Raw genomic sequence first — 17,746 nt, forward strand, 5'->3', positions numbered from 1 at the left:
TTACAGCATTTTTGTTTGGTGTGTCAAAACTCCATAAGTACGGAATTTACTCTTGTGACCGATAGCTCCGCGTTGAAACAAATTTTCAATCCCAAATAAAGGCTCCCCCAGATCTAAGCGAATTTTTACGGCGACAGCGACAACAAATCGTCGCGATTTCGTTGTTGTGTCGCTGCAAGCACTCTTCTATGGAACCATCTTGACTGACACGACGCGAATCGCTGCGAAATCGCGCCGCTGTGGCTTAGACGCGCTCATCAAGCAGTGCATGTAACGAAACATCAGCGAAATCGCGGCGATTGTTTGTCGCTGTCGTCGTAAAAAGTCGATTAGATAGGAGGGAGCCTTAAAGGTTCGTCGACGGTTGCGGTGTCTCGACTACACCGTTGGGCAGTAACACTATCGAATTATTCGTATCGCGTTGTACATCTTCCGGTAAAAGTATTTGCAATGCCGATGCGTTGCAAATACTTTTACTTTTCGTCTATTCTTACCCGTTGCACATCGAATTGAGTAGAGTAAGGTGGGGCAAAAGTTCACTAAGGTCGTAATCAAAGTTTCCAAGAAAACAATAGCAGTTGAAACAAAACAAATACCATACATATTGGCTATAATTTTGTGAACAAACTTGTGTCAAAATATTTACCCATTTTTAAATACAACACTCTCAAAATTGATTGTCTTATTCGAACTTTTGCCCCACCGGTGGGGCAAGAGTTCGAATCTAGTGTGGCGCAAAAGTTCGCTGGCTAAAACACAAAATATCGATACTTTTATGACAGGCATACTTTATCCCAGCCGTAAAATTAAGTTTGCCGAAAAATACACACTAAATTTTTATCAAAAAATTGCCCAAAGCAGGGTTAATTGTAATATATTCAAAAATAGCAGTTTTTCGCAAAACAACTGGATATGTAAAACTTTGGGGACATTTTTCGCACAATCGGGCAAATTTAGCTAAATTTGAAGATAATGTGTGGATTTTAGGCAATTTGTTATTTTTCCCGTGAGTTTATACATGGGTCGAACTTTTGCCCCGCTGATTCGAACTTTTGCCCCACTATGGACCAAAAATTGTTTCCAAGCATTTATGCAAAAACTAATACATCTCAAAGCATACTTATGATAGGCCTAGAAACGCCCTTACATAAAATATTGAAAAAGATTTTATCTTCATTTGGTTCCATGCAACGAAAGTTTGACCGAAAATTACAATATTTACGTGGAAAAACAACAAACAGCCATAACTTTTTCAAATCTCAATCAATTTTCATGATATTTGGAAAGAATGTCTCTTACTTGAATAAAATTCGAACCACCATGACATTTATAAGTTTGGGATTGAATTGAGATAGAAATCTTAAAAAGAAACTTTTGCCCCACTCGAACTTTTGCCCCACTTTACTCTACATGTCGGAAGGTGAACATAACCTACAAAACTACGTCGGTATCGATGATATTAGAACATAGCAGCATAGTAATCCTATCCTCGGTAAGGTTAAACGTTTTGTTAAAAATAGATGGCCCCGGTTTATTGAAACCGATTTGAAACCGTACGCGCAGATGAACACAAATTTCAAAATGGTGGACAATTGCCTTCACTTCGAAGACTGCGTATAGTGATTCCAAAGTCCCTCCAGCGGCGCGTGCACGAAAAGCTCCGTGAGAACCATGATGAATGAAAACTATCGGTTGGTCTTATTTCTGGTGGAAGGGATTCGAGGAAAATGTCGCGGATTTTGTAAAGTCGTGTGTCACGTGACAGAAAACTCAAAAGGTGCCCAGAGAAGTAGTTGAGTCTAATTGGCCTCCAGCAAATCATGCTTTTGAACGCCTTCATCTGGATTTGTTCCATTTTGAAGGTCAAACGTTTTCAATTGTTGTCGATGCATATTCGAAATTTATTGATGTTAAACTTCTACAAAGAACGGATGTCATCAGTGTATTGGAGAAGCTGAATGAAATATACACATACTTCGGTCTTCCAACTGAAGTGTGTTCGAACAATGGTCCATCATTTAATTCGTCTTTGTTTGTTGAAGCTTGCAAAGCAAATCATATCAGTGTGTTGAAATCTCCCCCATACCATCCGCAGCCGAATAGGTTACCGGAGAGAGGAGTATAGACTATCATGACTGTATTGAAGTAGTATCTGTCGGACGAGAAATTCAAACCGATGCCAATTCAGCGAAAGCTTAACCACACTCTGTTTAACTACAGAAATACTTCGTCTACCACTACCGGTAGAACGCCCTCGTCAATGATGTTCTCTTACGTGCCTCGCACACTTTCGAATTCAAGTGAGCTGGTCAAGTTGGATATTCAAAATGAACAGAAGAATGTGATTAAACCTTCGTTGCGTCCCGAAAAATGCAGTAATCGTCCCCTTGTATGTTCCAAAACGTATTCTCGTGGTGATAAGGTTATGTATCGAAACCACATGGATGATTATGTCCGATGGGTTCCAGTGATTGTTCTAGATATAATTAGTCCTCACACTTACTTTATAGGGGCCTTCCTTAGCCGAGTGGTACGAGTCCGCGGGCATAAAGTATCATTGTACCTGTCACACGATATACGAATGCAAAAATGGCAATTCAGGCAAAGAAAACTCTCAGTTAATAACTGTGGTAGTGCTCTTAGAACACTGAGCTGAGTAGCCGGCTCTGTCCCAGTGGGGACGTTAATGCCAAGAAGAAGAACTTACTTCATAAACTTCAACGGGAATGTACGTATGGTTTATGCCAATCAGATCCGTGTGAATGATCTGTCGGACAAATTCAACCCTTCCATACCCTATCCCTGAGTACGAGCAGTCAACGACAGAGGTGGAGGTGCCTGGTCCCTCGACCGTGGTCCAACAACCATTGAACAAAAAGAAATCTACGAGAAAAAATAACTAGGAAAAAATAAAACGCAGCAATTCTACATCACCGAAACTCCGTTGTTCCAAACATATTCACGATTAAACTTTTTTGCAAATTTTCATCGTAATAGGCTGTTTTTCATGAAACGGCCTACTTTCCTGCACTGAAGTATGCAGTGCGGGAATAGTAATTACGCAACTGAAACCAGTGCTGCAATGATTCATTACGCAACGCTTTATCATTGCGCAACTGTTTCGAGTTGCGTAATGAATCATAACACAACAATTTTTCAGCATTATAAAATAATGGTGAATGCATTCCGATATAATTTCTGATACTCGACAAGCCTCGTAGGATAAATTTTTTTTTTTTTCGTGCTGTAAAAATCATCATTCTGCAACTTGTTCCGTAAACTACTATTAAACGCTTTGTCCCTTCGTGAATCGAAAGTATTTGAAAGTTAGGAATTACAGTTTTTTTTTTAAATTCGATAATTGTTTCGCGTTTTTGATATCGTTGGATAACAGTTTTTAGTACAGTAGAATTAGCTCTAAAGTCATATTTAAAGCTAGGAGAAGTGTTGTGAATCCTATTAGCATTGCAAAATCCATCAACTATACTCTGTGGTAATTTAGCAATTTAGTGATGACCTTGAACGTAGATTTTTCCCGCACACCTTCTCCGAGCTCAATAGATTGTGAAACAATGCCTTTTTATCTGCACCCTATAAAAGACCATGCGTCCCCATGATCGATCTCTTTCTTTTACCGATCGACCGTGCTGTAAGTATAACAAAGCCATCGGGTTAAAATAAGTCAATAGTGAAGTCCGGTGTTTTTTACGACATTACAGGTACTATACCATTTAATTCCACTACAAAATAAATTTGTCTAATGTTAGAAGTCATAATGCTCAAAACACCGAACCTTCAAAACAGTTTGATAACGATGTTTTTCACGGAAGACTGACAAACGTTACATTTCTCTATGTATAAGTGGATTAGGAACGCCCTCGATTCCCGACGGCAGCACGACTTGATAAATCTCATGGGTAGCCGAGATAATCCACCAATTAATCAAATAAACAGCGACTGGATGCTCATTATTTTTTTCTGCGTTTGATAAAAGATCAGTTATTTAATTGCATCATAGCAAATAAATTCTGCATAATCATCTACAAAGTAAAAAACGCGAGAAACGAACCATCACCGTTAAGGTGAAGAAGAATCGAAGCCAAAGTTCAAATTTTCAAGAGCACGGATATGGAGAACCAAACATCTGTTTTAGCTGAAAACCTAATCGATTGGTCACCACCAGCTAGTGACCAATCGATTGAGTTTTCAGCTTAAACGAATGTTTGGTTCTCCAGATCCATGTTCTTGAAAATTTGAACTTTGGCTTCGATGCATCTTCGCCTTAAACTGAATATATTAAAAGGCGCTTGGAGTCTTGAAACAAATACTTCAGTAATAAGCCATGAGTTTCAACTCCTAAAACTATTTGTTTGAGTTCATATATAAGAAGTCGATGAGTCGTGAAATGAAAAAAAAAAAACAAGTTAAGCTATTTAGTGATTTTTTTTTGTGGAAAAATAGAACGTTACCGTGCTGCATCAATAACCGGACACTCAAGCTGACACAAAAGTTCAATTTACGGTTTGAATAGGTTTCAATCAAAATTATTGAAAGTCTTTTTATATAACGAACACTTTTATGTTAGAATTTAGTGAAAATGACGAGTTTTCCAATAAAATTGAAGATTTCACCATGGAAATAAATAAAACAATGCCACTCATCTTGTTCTTAAATCCGGACACCAGCATTAAATCATGTCTACAAATCCGGACACTTACGAATCAAAATCCGGACAGCTTGCAATACATGTAATTATGAAAAGAAAAAATCAATTTTTTAAATCAACTCGATTTATCGTGCTCTTAGGAACATGTGCGTGTTCTGTAATTAATGAATCGTTCGAATGTAAGCGAAAAAAGGCGTAATATGCTCCCCCTTAAGGAAAAACTGCTCGATCGCAGTAGCAAATGCATCACTTCTACTGTTTTGTCAAGGTGTTGCTTATTTAGTTGGAAATGCTCTGCATTGAACTTTCTCTTTCCAGGTTGCTTCAAAAAAGTCTACAAGATGTTTTTTGTAAACGGTCCCAATGTTCACATTTCAAAACAATCCGGGCAATATGCCCCTCCCATAGAAAAAAAAGGTCCACATTGTCGTAGAAATGTTTCCAAGGAGAATTCTACCATTCGCTAAGCCTAAAAGGGTCTGTTGCAAACGAGAACAAAAACGAACTGTATCTTCCACTGATATTGATAGCCGTTTATTTTATGCTTCAAACTAGAAAAAAGATTAACAAATTAGTTCATGGTAATTTTATCCATAGTAGTATAACCTACAATTCAGTGAGACCATACATGCATGATCTTGCGTTACTGTTGTTCAATAGCCCGTTCGCAACTAAAATTCTGTGTAAAGCGACATTCTAGTTATACATATTTGGCATACATTTAATTTAATACAATTTGGATATATTTCACCTGCCAATAATAATCCCGTATCTACCGCGATCCACAAATTCAATACGCTCAGCGAGTATTTAGTTCCTGCAAATGAAATCAGCTCTAATATACCATAACCCACAGACTTATGCTGCATACCTTTGATAGCACTAACGTAGCCTTACTTCTAGTAATTCGGTAATAAAGGGAAATTGAAATAATAAAAAATTCTTCATAAATCCAATAAATTCAATGGGTTAACTTCTGTCACAAAGTACTTCAAAATTGCAAGTAATCTATTTTGACATCATTCAAATCCTTTAGTCACACACTACTGCATTCGATGGCAGGAATGCCATCTCTCCGACTGATGTGGCAATAGGGTCCTTTAGCATTTGTCTTCCAGTTAACGTATTTGTAATAAGTACAAGTGAGGCATGCTTATTAGAAGCAAAATGTTAAACCAAAATTCTTTTTTAGATATTTTTAGAATTTCTGTTTATTGTTATTGTATCGTGACCCAATCAGGAGATGATGTTCTATTTCCCATATGTTTGAGCTGAAAATCCCATATTTACTTCAATTCAAGTGCGCCAGCTCATGGAACGACCAAATGAGCTAACATTTACAGGAAGTCTTAAAAATAAGAAAAAAAAAAAAGACACGGACACCGTCTTCAGCCATTTAGCTGCACGGACTGTAACTCAACACTAGACAACGGACAAGCATGCTCCAGTGACACAGCCGTGAAACATTCCAGACGAAAAGTTTCGATGGCTGAAGCGGGAATCGAACCCACACCCTATGACACGATGTGCTTATATGCCTGACGACATTAACCGCACGGTCACGAGTCTTCCTGTAACCCTAAGTAATATTCCTGGGAGGTGCCCCGTGGAATTAAACAACTTTATTTTTCTCCCATACTGAGCTGGGCCAGTCTAATCGATTTGATCACGAGCTCAGTCAGTAGTCTTCGGTTGAAAGTATAGTCTGTTTTTTTGTAGTTTTATTTATTAACAGGTTATGGGCCCAGGAACCCCTGGAAGACGCTGAGGCATCTGGAGGAGCACTTGGAACGATGAGACAGGACCTGGACGATTAGGCACAACCTCCATGAGGGTAGTGCCTGGACTGAAGGTGGCTGTAGCGGAGTCAGGAGGAGTTTGAAGAATGGCGCAGTTGACCAAGAGGAGGATGGTACAGCTGAAGAAGCTCGAGACTAGCTAGCAGGAGCGCGATGCCAAAAGGAGCTGATGGCGATGGATGGCGACAGACATGAAGCTTGACAGACATGACGTCATTTTCGGCAACTTTGTGAACTTTCATCTCGCCGAAGTTGGCATTGAACAACTGCTACTTCCGAACTGAATTTATTGCAAATATTAATTTAATGATTCAGCCACACCTCTTCCCACATCTTCTCCCACATCGAGTTTAGAGGACAGAAAGGACATGTGGTTCGGTGGTTGTGTGATGAGGAGAAGTGTTGGAGAACAGGTACATCACACATCCTGCAGTGTAAATGACTATGGATAAGAATTGTAGAGGTAGTTCTGTTAGCTAGTAAGATTGCAAATATAAATACCCAAATACACTCCAACCTATTTTTAAGACCATTTTTTACTGACGGTTCTTTTTACGACCGAAATTCAGATTATCGACAGTTTTTATATATGATCATTATCTTAACCCGTTAACGCCCAAGGTATCTCACAATTGGAATTCAGCTCCGTTTTTGTTATTCATAGTCGTATTCCCATAAATTAAACCTTATTTCACCAAAACAATTCAAGTCTATGGTGGGGATCCAAAAAAATTCTTGAAAGTGTGTCGTCCATATCTAGCTGTTCTATAAGTTTATTTTCGAGATTAATCATATATATTTTCATGCAGTTCGACCCATTACAATGTAAACAAGTTGGAAAAACTGCTGGTGAGGGATAATTCATAAATTACGTCACGTACAGAAGAGGAAGGAGGGGGTTACAATGAAACGTGACAACCCGTATAAAAATTGGAATCCATACAAAAAATGTGAAACAGAGGAAAATTGAGGAGAATGAATATGGCAAAACTTTGCGTGACGTAATTTATGGACGTACCCTGATAAAGAAATTGCAACATAAAGAATAAAAATTGCAGAGGCTAAAGGTTCATGCCAGAACTAAATCATTTAGTGACTTCAATTCAATTTTCTAATATACCACGTAAGAAAGATAGAGACATACATACATTTCCATACATGTACATTTACAATTATGCACACTCAAACCATTTATACAAAAACAAAATAAAATCTTATATCAAATATTTTGATTTAGAAAAAAACCTAAAGATGTTTCAGAATAGTCTTCAAAAAGATTATATAAAACTTGCCAGCTGATAATGGAAACATAACTATCAAAATATTTTTTTCTGGGTCAAGTTATTAGTATATGTGGCTCGGATCTGACAGCGATCGAAATATATATTTGCAATATCAGAATTTCATTAGTGATGATCAAAAGTTAGTTCTTCAGTCCAATGACAGTCAAATATTGGACTCCAACTATTACATGCTTTACAGATGTGAATACTTGAAGCCAACATTATTCGGCTATAACGTTGAAGTTACTGCATCATTGATGCATATAGTCTTATTCACCGATAGAACCGAATCCACGCGGTCCAAGATTTTTGACACTAGAGCTGGCCAGAATACCTGGGGAGCATACTGAAACGTGCCCGCTCAAATGTCACAATTCTTGGTCTTAATGAGTTCAGCAAGGAAGGCTCTTTACTGCTACCTCAACGCGTCGCTGGTTCTAAAAAGTAAACAACCATACAAAATTACGACCAAACAATGGTGAAGGCGTAATAAATTTTCTCGAAAACATTCATTTTGGGAATTAAGCTATTCAATTTTACTCTCATTTGACAGCCGCCCTTCACCCTTGGAGTTCAGTTCATGGATGGATAAATCAATTTGTCGGTTTTTTCGTTCTTTACTCCCTTCAAAAGATCAAAAGATCTAAATGGTGTAATAAAAATAAGCGATTGTTGCTCGGATCGATAGTAAGTATCCATTGTTTTGATCTAGGCTGACCAATTTCTTATTGGTTGTTTCCTTGATGTTTCGCACATAATAACAATTCCCAGCTAATATGCTTTTTTTTGCGAAAATATCTCCTTTACCTAGTTGATCATCGTTTTCGAAGATACCAAATTTTTCATCACTGGACTTCAATCATGAGAATGACTTCCGAACTAAGAAGGGTTTAGGCGAATAGTTTTTTTTTTTGATTTAATCAGTGGACTGATATATAAACGAATAAAATGTGTTCCCAGTAGTGCCATTTAGGTGATTTCCGAAGTAATAAGTTTCCAGGCGAATAGTTCTCATTCAGTTCTCCAATTTTGTCAAAAACACTAACTTCGTATCCAATCTCTAGATTGAGATAAAAGCAAATAATATGTTTGTCTACTAGCACCACCTTGGGAGAATTTTCCAAACTACTATGTTTCTGGACGAATAGTTCCCATTTAGTTGAATACTTTTGTCGAAGATATCAATTTCGAGAGTTCGATTTTTTTTCAGTCTCATCGCTGGACTGATATGAAAAAAATAAAATATTTGACCATGAGCGCCACCTTGTGAGTGTTTTCCGAACTAATATGGTTTTAGGCGAATAGGATTCTCAAGACACCATTTTTTGTATCTCATAACCGGGCTAAGATATAAGCAAATAAAGCTTTGGCTCACTAGCGCCATCTTGGGAGTGTTTTCCGAATTTGTAAGGTTTTAAGCGAATAGGTATTATTTAGTTGTTCAACTTTGTCGAAGACACCATTTTTGTATCTCATAACCGGGCTAAGATATAAGCAAATGAAGCTTTGGCTCACTAGCCATCTTGGAAGTGTTTTCCGAATTTGTAAGGTTCTATACGAATAGGTATTATTTAGTTGTTCAACTTTGTCGAAGACACCATTTTTGTATCTCGTAACTGGGCTAAGATATAAGCAAATAAAGTTTTGGCTCACTAGCGCCATCTTGGAAGTGTTTTCCGAATTTTTAAGGTTCTATGCGAATAGGTATTATTTAGTTGTTCAACTTTGTCGAAGACACCAATTTTGTATCTCATCGCTGGACTGAGATATAAACGAAGCAAATATTTGTACGCTGGAAAGTTGTTTCATATGTTGCTTATAAATGCGACATTTGTTGACGTCTGTGCGCCACCTGGTGAGTTAATTCTGAATTAAAATAGTTACCAAGTGGAAGCCAGCAGTCCTGTGATCAACTTTGCAGAAGACAGTTTTCTCCTAAACCTCTTTATTTTCAAGATATTTGCACTACAAGTACTGTCCTATTTATAGGACGCTGGGCGTTCGGGGCTTCTGTCCTATTTTTAGGACGCTGGGCGAATATGGGTTAAAAAGTATTCAAAATAGAGGATCATGGTGTTCAGCAAAATTGTTCAGCAGTTCAAGGGCTAACATATGGTGGTCATTGAATTGCGGAATTCAGCCACTAGGTGGCGCTAGTGAGCATCTAAATTTTGTTTTGTGAAGATCTCAGGATCCTGACCACTTAGAAAGATGGCGCCTTCGGCAAAGTTGTTCAGTAGCTCAAGCGCTATCATTATAAAAGCTATGAGATTCAAAACTTTGCCACCAGACGGCACTAGTGAGCATGCATTTTTTTGCGAATATCTCAGGATCCCGGCCATTTAGAAAGATGGCGTCTTCAGAAAAGTTGTCCAGTAGTTCAAGTGCTATCATTATAAAAGCCATGAGATTCAAAATCTTGCCACCAGATAGCGCTAGAGAGCATGAAACTGAACTGAGCTGATGAACAACTTTGCCGAAGACGCTACCTTTCTGAATGATCATAATCCAGAGCTATCCGCAAAAAAATCTATGCTCACTAGCGCTGCCTGGTGGCAGAATTTTGAATCTCATAGCTTCTATAATGATAGCCCTTGAGCTACTGAACAACTTTGTCGAAGATGCCATCTTTCTAAGTGGTCAGGGTCCTGAGCTACTCGCAAAACAAAAGTTCTTTGCTCACTAGCGCCGTCTGGTGGCGGAATTTTGAATCTCACAGCTTTTAAAATGATAGTCATTGAGCTACTGAACAACTCTGCCGAAGACGCTATCTTTCTAAGTGGTCAGGATCCCGAGCTATCCGCAAAACAAAAGTTCTATGCTCACTAGCGCCGCCTGGTGGCAAAATCTCGAATCTCTTGGCTAGAATAATGATAGTCCTTGAGCTACTGACCAACTTTGTCGAAGATGCCATCTTTCTAAGCGGTCAGGGTCCTGAGCTATCCGCAAAACAAAAGTTCTATGCTCACTAGCGCCGCGAAATACGCGTATCTGTCAAAGATAAGCATTTAGGAGCGGAATTAAAAGGCACACGGTACTCCATCTACTTTTGAGTTTCTTTATTGAGATTCTGCTCAGAGGATTCGAACATTAATAACAATTCCACTTCAATTAATCCTTTTAATTCAGTTGCAAAGTATATGCCATATGTAAGATTTTGATTCGGTTAAATATGTCCATTCAATAAGCACTATGGGGACTTGATTTCAAACATCTGGTTGATGTGGCTAGATGTACTAAATTATTGGGGCCCAGATAGCCGTAGCGGTAAACGCGCAGCTATTCAGCATGACCATGCTGAGGGTTGTGGGTTCAAATCCCGCTGGTCGAGGATCTTTTCGTAAAGGAAATTTTCTCGATTCCCATGGCATAGAGTATCTTCGTACCTGCCACACGATATACACATGCAAAAATGGTCAATTGACAAAGAAAGCTCTCAGTTAATAACTGTGGAAGTGCTCATAAGAACACTAATCTGAGCAGCAAGCTTTGTTCCAGTTGGGACGTAACGCCAGAAAGAAGAAGATGTACTGAATTTATCCGCAATTTCCCAACTGTCTTTGAGCACATTACAATCAAACAGAGTTATTTCCACGCCCTCCATTTTATACAAATAGTCTCTTAATACCAGCGTGATATGCCCATCTCCAACAGAATTAGAAACATTTTACGATGACATGATTAAATATCTTCCCCGGAAAAGTTCTTTTTCCCCATTGAGCCATTTCACTCGAACCAATCCAGCGCATTAATTTCGGGCTGGCCAATCTTTCCCGGGCCCTTGTTTTCGCAGAGTCCCAAACAAATATGATAAAATCGAACCCAAGGCGACAGTCAAAGTCACCGATTCCGCTTGGCTCTATTTCTCCCACCCATGACGGCGACCTCCACAAAAAGGCAAAAATCATCCAACAGAGCAACTTTATTATTGCCAACCAGCCAGCTATCGGAACAACGAGGCTGCCATTCGATCGACCATTTGCTCCACACTGCGCGCCGCTAGCCGAATTCCATTTTGTGCTCTTCACAGTTTGACATTTTCATTCAAATGGACCATGAAGCCTTCGCCTCCATCGCCCGTCCGTCCATTTGAAGAACTTTTCCTGCCAGGACGGGGAAAACTTTTTTTTTTCTTTTACAGTGAAACTCATCCCCGGGGCAGCCAACGATTGATAAGCGGACCATTTTCGGTCGTTTGCTTATTGCGAGGCGTGCTATCAAGGGCGTACGGAGCTTTCGATTTCGGCAGTGTTTTCTTCGGTCTAAGTTCACTTCTGGGAGGGGATGTTCCCGGGATGGAGTTCTCATCGAGTCGCGATTTAGCCCCGAATGGACCAAAAGGCCCGGGCTAGCGCTCGTCATAATCGTAATAATTTAATGAATGTTTTCATTAACTTAATGGAATTTGTGCGGGGGGAATTGGCACGATTCCGGACATGATTGCTGATTGCGAAACGGTGGTGAGTGGATGGGATGGGGTTGGGGAAGGATTTTGAACTAACTGTACTGTCCACGATGCTGAAGTGAAGTTAATTAGAATGTTTTGAAAATTGGAACGAAATCGTACAGTTAATTAGGCGAGAGAAATAATTGACTTGTATAGAATTTAAAGACATTGTTGAATATGATACGATAATAATCCCATCTTATCCTCTTAGATAGACTAAGAACTATTCAACGGGGTCTACTTTATTTCTTCAGGCACACAAGTACCAAAAGTTTGGAATGACCAGCATTTTCCGACCAAGTCCAACATTCTGATTATGTATAAGCATTGTTTGCGCTTTCAGATATCAGACCAGAACCAAAAATAGTGCATTGCAAAAAAAAAAAGCTTTTACGGGATACCGATTTCACTGGTTCGCCGTTGGTCATCCCTACCAGACCCTTAACAAATAACCTTCCACTTACCATTTAGCACAAGCTACATAATTGCCAAAATCGAATTCATTACTTTTCGGTTGAAATACATCAAAAAACACTTAACCTACTTCCGATGAAACTAATCGGCCAAAAGCGCAAACAAACCCGCTACTCCTCCGGAAAGCTCTCGAGCCACATCAAACAGCCGCAGACTGTCGGGGATGTAAACGGATAGCCAAAGCGAGCATACAACAACCGCCCCATCAGGTTGCAAGCATGAAAGAACATCTAATTAAATTACATATATCGGTGACGATGAACTGGTCTCCACCGACTGACCGATGAGTTCGATAGATACCTACTAACCACTACCGCAGATCGGTTTCGGGGTGCTCCTTTCTGCCTCTCCCAGGATGAACAGTCCGATTCCGAGAATCCCGAGTTCGAAATTCAATTAATAGTAGTGAACGGAATCGAAGTTGGGCAACCGAAACCAGCCAGCGCTTTCACAATCTGGTAATTGATGGGTCCATTTATTGCACATTCTGGACCAGAGCAAGTTTAAATCGTTGGCTGATTGGCAGTGTACGTGGCTTATAGGGCTGGTCTGATATATTATGTTTGTGAAACAGATCTCTGTTCGAAGAATAATATGTGCTCTCTGTCAAATTCTGTGATATTACACACCCATACTAGCAAAATCAGTTCAAAATTAGGAAATACGCCCTTTTTTATTTTTTTAGCTAGATTTAATATACGCTAAATCTCAAACTTTTGGAAATTGCTCAATGCAATCTTCGTACGAAATGTTCTAAACACCAAAAAGCACATCTTTTGTGAACATGTTGTGGCAGTATTCTTTTTTTTCGTAGTGTTTTAGTGCAGTTTCTCAGAATCACAAAATATAAACCTTTTATATATTAGCATGACTGTCGTCCACAAAAATATGCTTCTAATCAGGCTTGATAACACTCAACATCATCAAAGTTCGGGGACATACTCTTGGCAGCGTACTGTCTTTACCTCTTTGCAAGGGAGCGATAAAATGCTAAGCAGAGAGGCAACGAAAAATGAGCGAGAAAGATGCAGCACAAAACACAACACAGTGGAATTCCATCAACAAAAAATGTGCCATGACAACTGCCCGAGGCCTATCTTGATCAGGCGGGACACTAAAGAGTTCTTTTGAAGCAACATAGCAACAAGAGAGAGTACCAGAAAAAAAACCTTGAATTTTTTGCACTCTCACTCGAATTTTTTGAGGATCTTTGTTGAAAATTTTGAGTTAATTTCTTATTTCTCAGTAAAACGTCCAAATCACCTCTTTTTTTCATCGCAGAGGAGCTCAAACCTTCTCCTAACCAACAAAAGCAACTTTGCAGAACAAGTTGATAACCTACAATCGATCTTTTTCTTTGTTGTAGTCATATTACAACTTCATTGTTCGTGTTGTTTTATTTCGTGCACAAACAGATTTCTCATCAACATCATTAGAGTTCGGTGCAATACTCTACAGCAGCGTGCTCTTTGCGAGGGAGCGAAAAAAAGGTAAGCAGAGAGACAACAAAAAAATGAGCGAGGAAGATGCAGCACAAAACACAACAGAGTTAAATTCCATCAAAAAAGGGTGCTTTCACAACTCCCCGAGGACTGCTTTGTTCGGGTGGCAGACTCAAGAGTCCTTTTGTAGTGTGAGTGAAGGTGAGCATCGCAACAAGAAAGACAAAGTACAAAAAAGCATTTTTTTTGCACTCTCACTCGAGTCGCTTGAGGATCTGTGTTGAACATTTTGAGTTCAGTTTTTTCTCTTCAGAAAAACGGCAAAATCACCTCCTTATTGCATCGCAGAGGAGTTTCTATCAAGCCTGCCTATATGCAATATTATAACTTTTTAATGATTCGACAGCGGCAAGCATGAATTTATTGACTTCTGGTACATGCTCCTGTGGGGTAAGTGGCGGAATCAAGATCAATCGTAAACGGTTTGCGTTGTGCAAATGCGAAAAGATAGTCAAGTTCTGTCGAGGATTGATTGCCAACTGGTGAGCTCGTTTTATGCTTATGATAACACATTTTCATGGCGGCTATGTTCCTTTTTTGTTATTTTCAAACAAACTATGGATGATTCGTCACTACAAGTGCCAATATAAACCCTAACTATCGTATTTCATATACATAACTTCTTTCGTCATTTTTTAAATAACCTCTGAATAGTTCGACACGAAGTACTTTTTTAATCTTCTATCAATATCTTTTTATCAGGAGACAAAAATGTAAAACTATGTTTAAGTAAACATTTTTTCGAAACATTTCGAACTTACTAAAATTTAGATCAACAAGAGTTTCTGCAAACATATCTGGGCAGTTCTAGACATGTTATCAATTTTATTGCAAACTTATTCTAAAAAGTAAGTCTATGTTGAATAATTGTTTCTTAAATTTAGAATATCTCAGGTTTTAAAACAACTCAACAGATTTGGGGTACTTTGGTTTTGAACTAGAATCAACTAGAAGTTCGGCTGGGATTGGCCATAATCTTCTTCAATGTGCATAATTCAGTGCCTCTATTTGAACAAGGTCAATAACGGCGCCGGCCACGTCCTTGCAGTCAGGTGGGATTGGGGGAAGGAATGTTAGTGTGTAACCTTTGCTATTTGGAGACCGTGTTTGCCTCTGCATCTCCACAAAGATTACTGGGAGGGATGTTTGTTAATGGGAAGGATCGTTGGGTCACAGGATTCACTTTGATAAGTGATTAGAACATGATAAACAATGATTTGTGAGATATATACATGCTTATTTGTAAATGTAATATTTTCATTTGATATGAACAATTTCTATGTAGAGGAAAATTATGCCGACACTTGAGGTGACGAACCATTCAAAGCTTGCTGAACGAATACCCAAATGTAACATTCCCACAGCTGTCAGGACGAAAGCATGTGTTATTATATTTTACTCATTTGAAAAGAAACAAAAAACTCGATTGGTTGGGACATCATAGAACACTCTTATTCTTATGCCGACACTTACAGTGGCGAACCATCCAAAGTTTGTTGAATAAAGTGAACCTTTCGCAAGTCTACACTTGTAGTGTCGAACCATTCGAAGTTTTTTAATTACAAAAATAAAGGTATATAAGAGGTGTTCTGAAAAAAAAATGTTAAACATAAATAAATCATGAATCAGAGTTTGTGTCGACGCTCACAGTGACGAACCATTCATAGTTTGTTGAAAAATCACATCTACATCCCACCATTGTAACGATTAAATGTGCAGTCACACATATTTTACAGATTAGAAATAGTAGCATAAACGAGCTCACCAATTGATCCGTTATCCTTGACTGAGCAGCCACAATCCACTTTCAGCTTCAAAAATAGGCGCGCCTCCCGAAAAAAACGGGCTTTCTTGACGCACTGCCCAGGAGCAAGCGTCAAGGACGAAGGATCAAAAAGAACGAACCGATCGCGGAACTTTTTCACTTACTAGACCGACGCGCGACATGTTTGATCCTGCCCTCGTCGCTCGCCCCATAAAAAAAAAACTGACACAGAAAAAAACAATGAGAAACTGAAAATACCGCGGCGAATTGTTTACAATAGTTCTGTTTTTGTGTGAAGATTATTTCGTCAAAAGATAGCATTGATAAATTACCAAGAGGTTGTGAGATACAGCCGTATTAAGGTAAAATCAAGCTGAATGATTGATAACGTCGTACCGTAATCCAAAGGAATATTGATGAGTTTTTGTTCAATATTTCAAAAAGTTTCATCCAAAGCACCCAAAAGCTCATTATTATCTCAAAATACATTGAATATGTTTGAGCAGAATATGTTATTTTCAACTTTTTTTTGTGTAGAATCACATAAATTAAAGCACAGTGCAACCTTTTTAATGTCATCGAACGCAAACAAATTCTGTTTCCAGTTTGAAAGTACAGACTTTTACTAGAATAATACATTTAAGTCGTTATTACCGTAAATATTATCTTTTGTTTATATGAGTTATGTAGTTCAATATTGAACTCATGATACACCCTAATCATGTGTTGCCGAAAACTAACAAAGGACAAAGGAGCACTATTGACCGCCTGCAGTTATTAATCTGTTATTGCAAGAACATCTGTACTTACACAGGGAACCAACAGACGCTACTCAGGATCAAATGCATTCTCAAATTGACCTTGCTTTTCGGAAGCCGAGAAGTCCTCTGCACTTCCACAAGAAAACACTGGTAGTTTGGATATGGGAAAGGATTCGTTTTGGTAAACAATAAAAATATAACTTAAACTCTATATGGAAGCATATACAAGGATGCACGGTACCGATAGAGCGGTTACTACGCGAACCGGATCGAGATTCTGTCGCTCGCCCACAAAGGAGCATGCACCAGATTCAACGGATCAACATCAACTCACAAAGGACTAACACGCACAAAGTATAAACGTCATATTTTTTGTTGTTGTGTCTGCAGTGTAATTAGAATCCATTAGTACAGTTTTTGTACCATTGTTTTTTTTTTAATATTTGTTCAACAGGAAAACCTTACACGATGGGTAGTATCCATAAGTCGATGATCGAGATAGCTTAAACGATTAATCGTGAAAGAAACTAACGACGTCTCCGTGTTCCCTGTATACCTGATGATTATTACATCCACATTCCCCAGGGCACCTGGAACCTACTATAAAGTGGTCATGGCAGCCGGTGATGCTGGAAATGCTTCGGAAAGCACACGGTGTCTTTGTGGAGTAACTTTATTACAAAAAAATAGGTAAGTCTGAAATTTCGAACTAAAAACAATTAGACTTTGCTCTTTCATTTGCGACCAAAATCAAAATAATCGGTCGGGGGGTCCAGAACATTTTTTTTTATTTTGTGTGAAGTATTCATGTGTATGTGTTTTTTGTACCGACACACATTGCGTTGAACATAGATACGGGACAAACTGCAAGATCAAACCATTTGAACACCTTGGCTTGGAAGGTAAAGTTGTTCTTGCTCAAAAAAGCTGTAATAAGCATATATGACATATGATATACGCATAATTGCAAAACTGTCTCAAACGTCATTTTAGTTATTGTCCACGAAAAACCTTGAAAATCGTACTTAAATTGGTCATAATGATGTAAG

The sequence above is a fragment of the Aedes aegypti genome, chromosome 3 (assembly GCF_002204515.2).
Source record: "Aedes aegypti strain LVP_AGWG chromosome 3, AaegL5.0 Primary Assembly, whole genome shotgun sequence".
Taxonomy (NCBI): domain Eukaryota; kingdom Metazoa; phylum Arthropoda; class Insecta; order Diptera; family Culicidae; genus Aedes; species Aedes aegypti.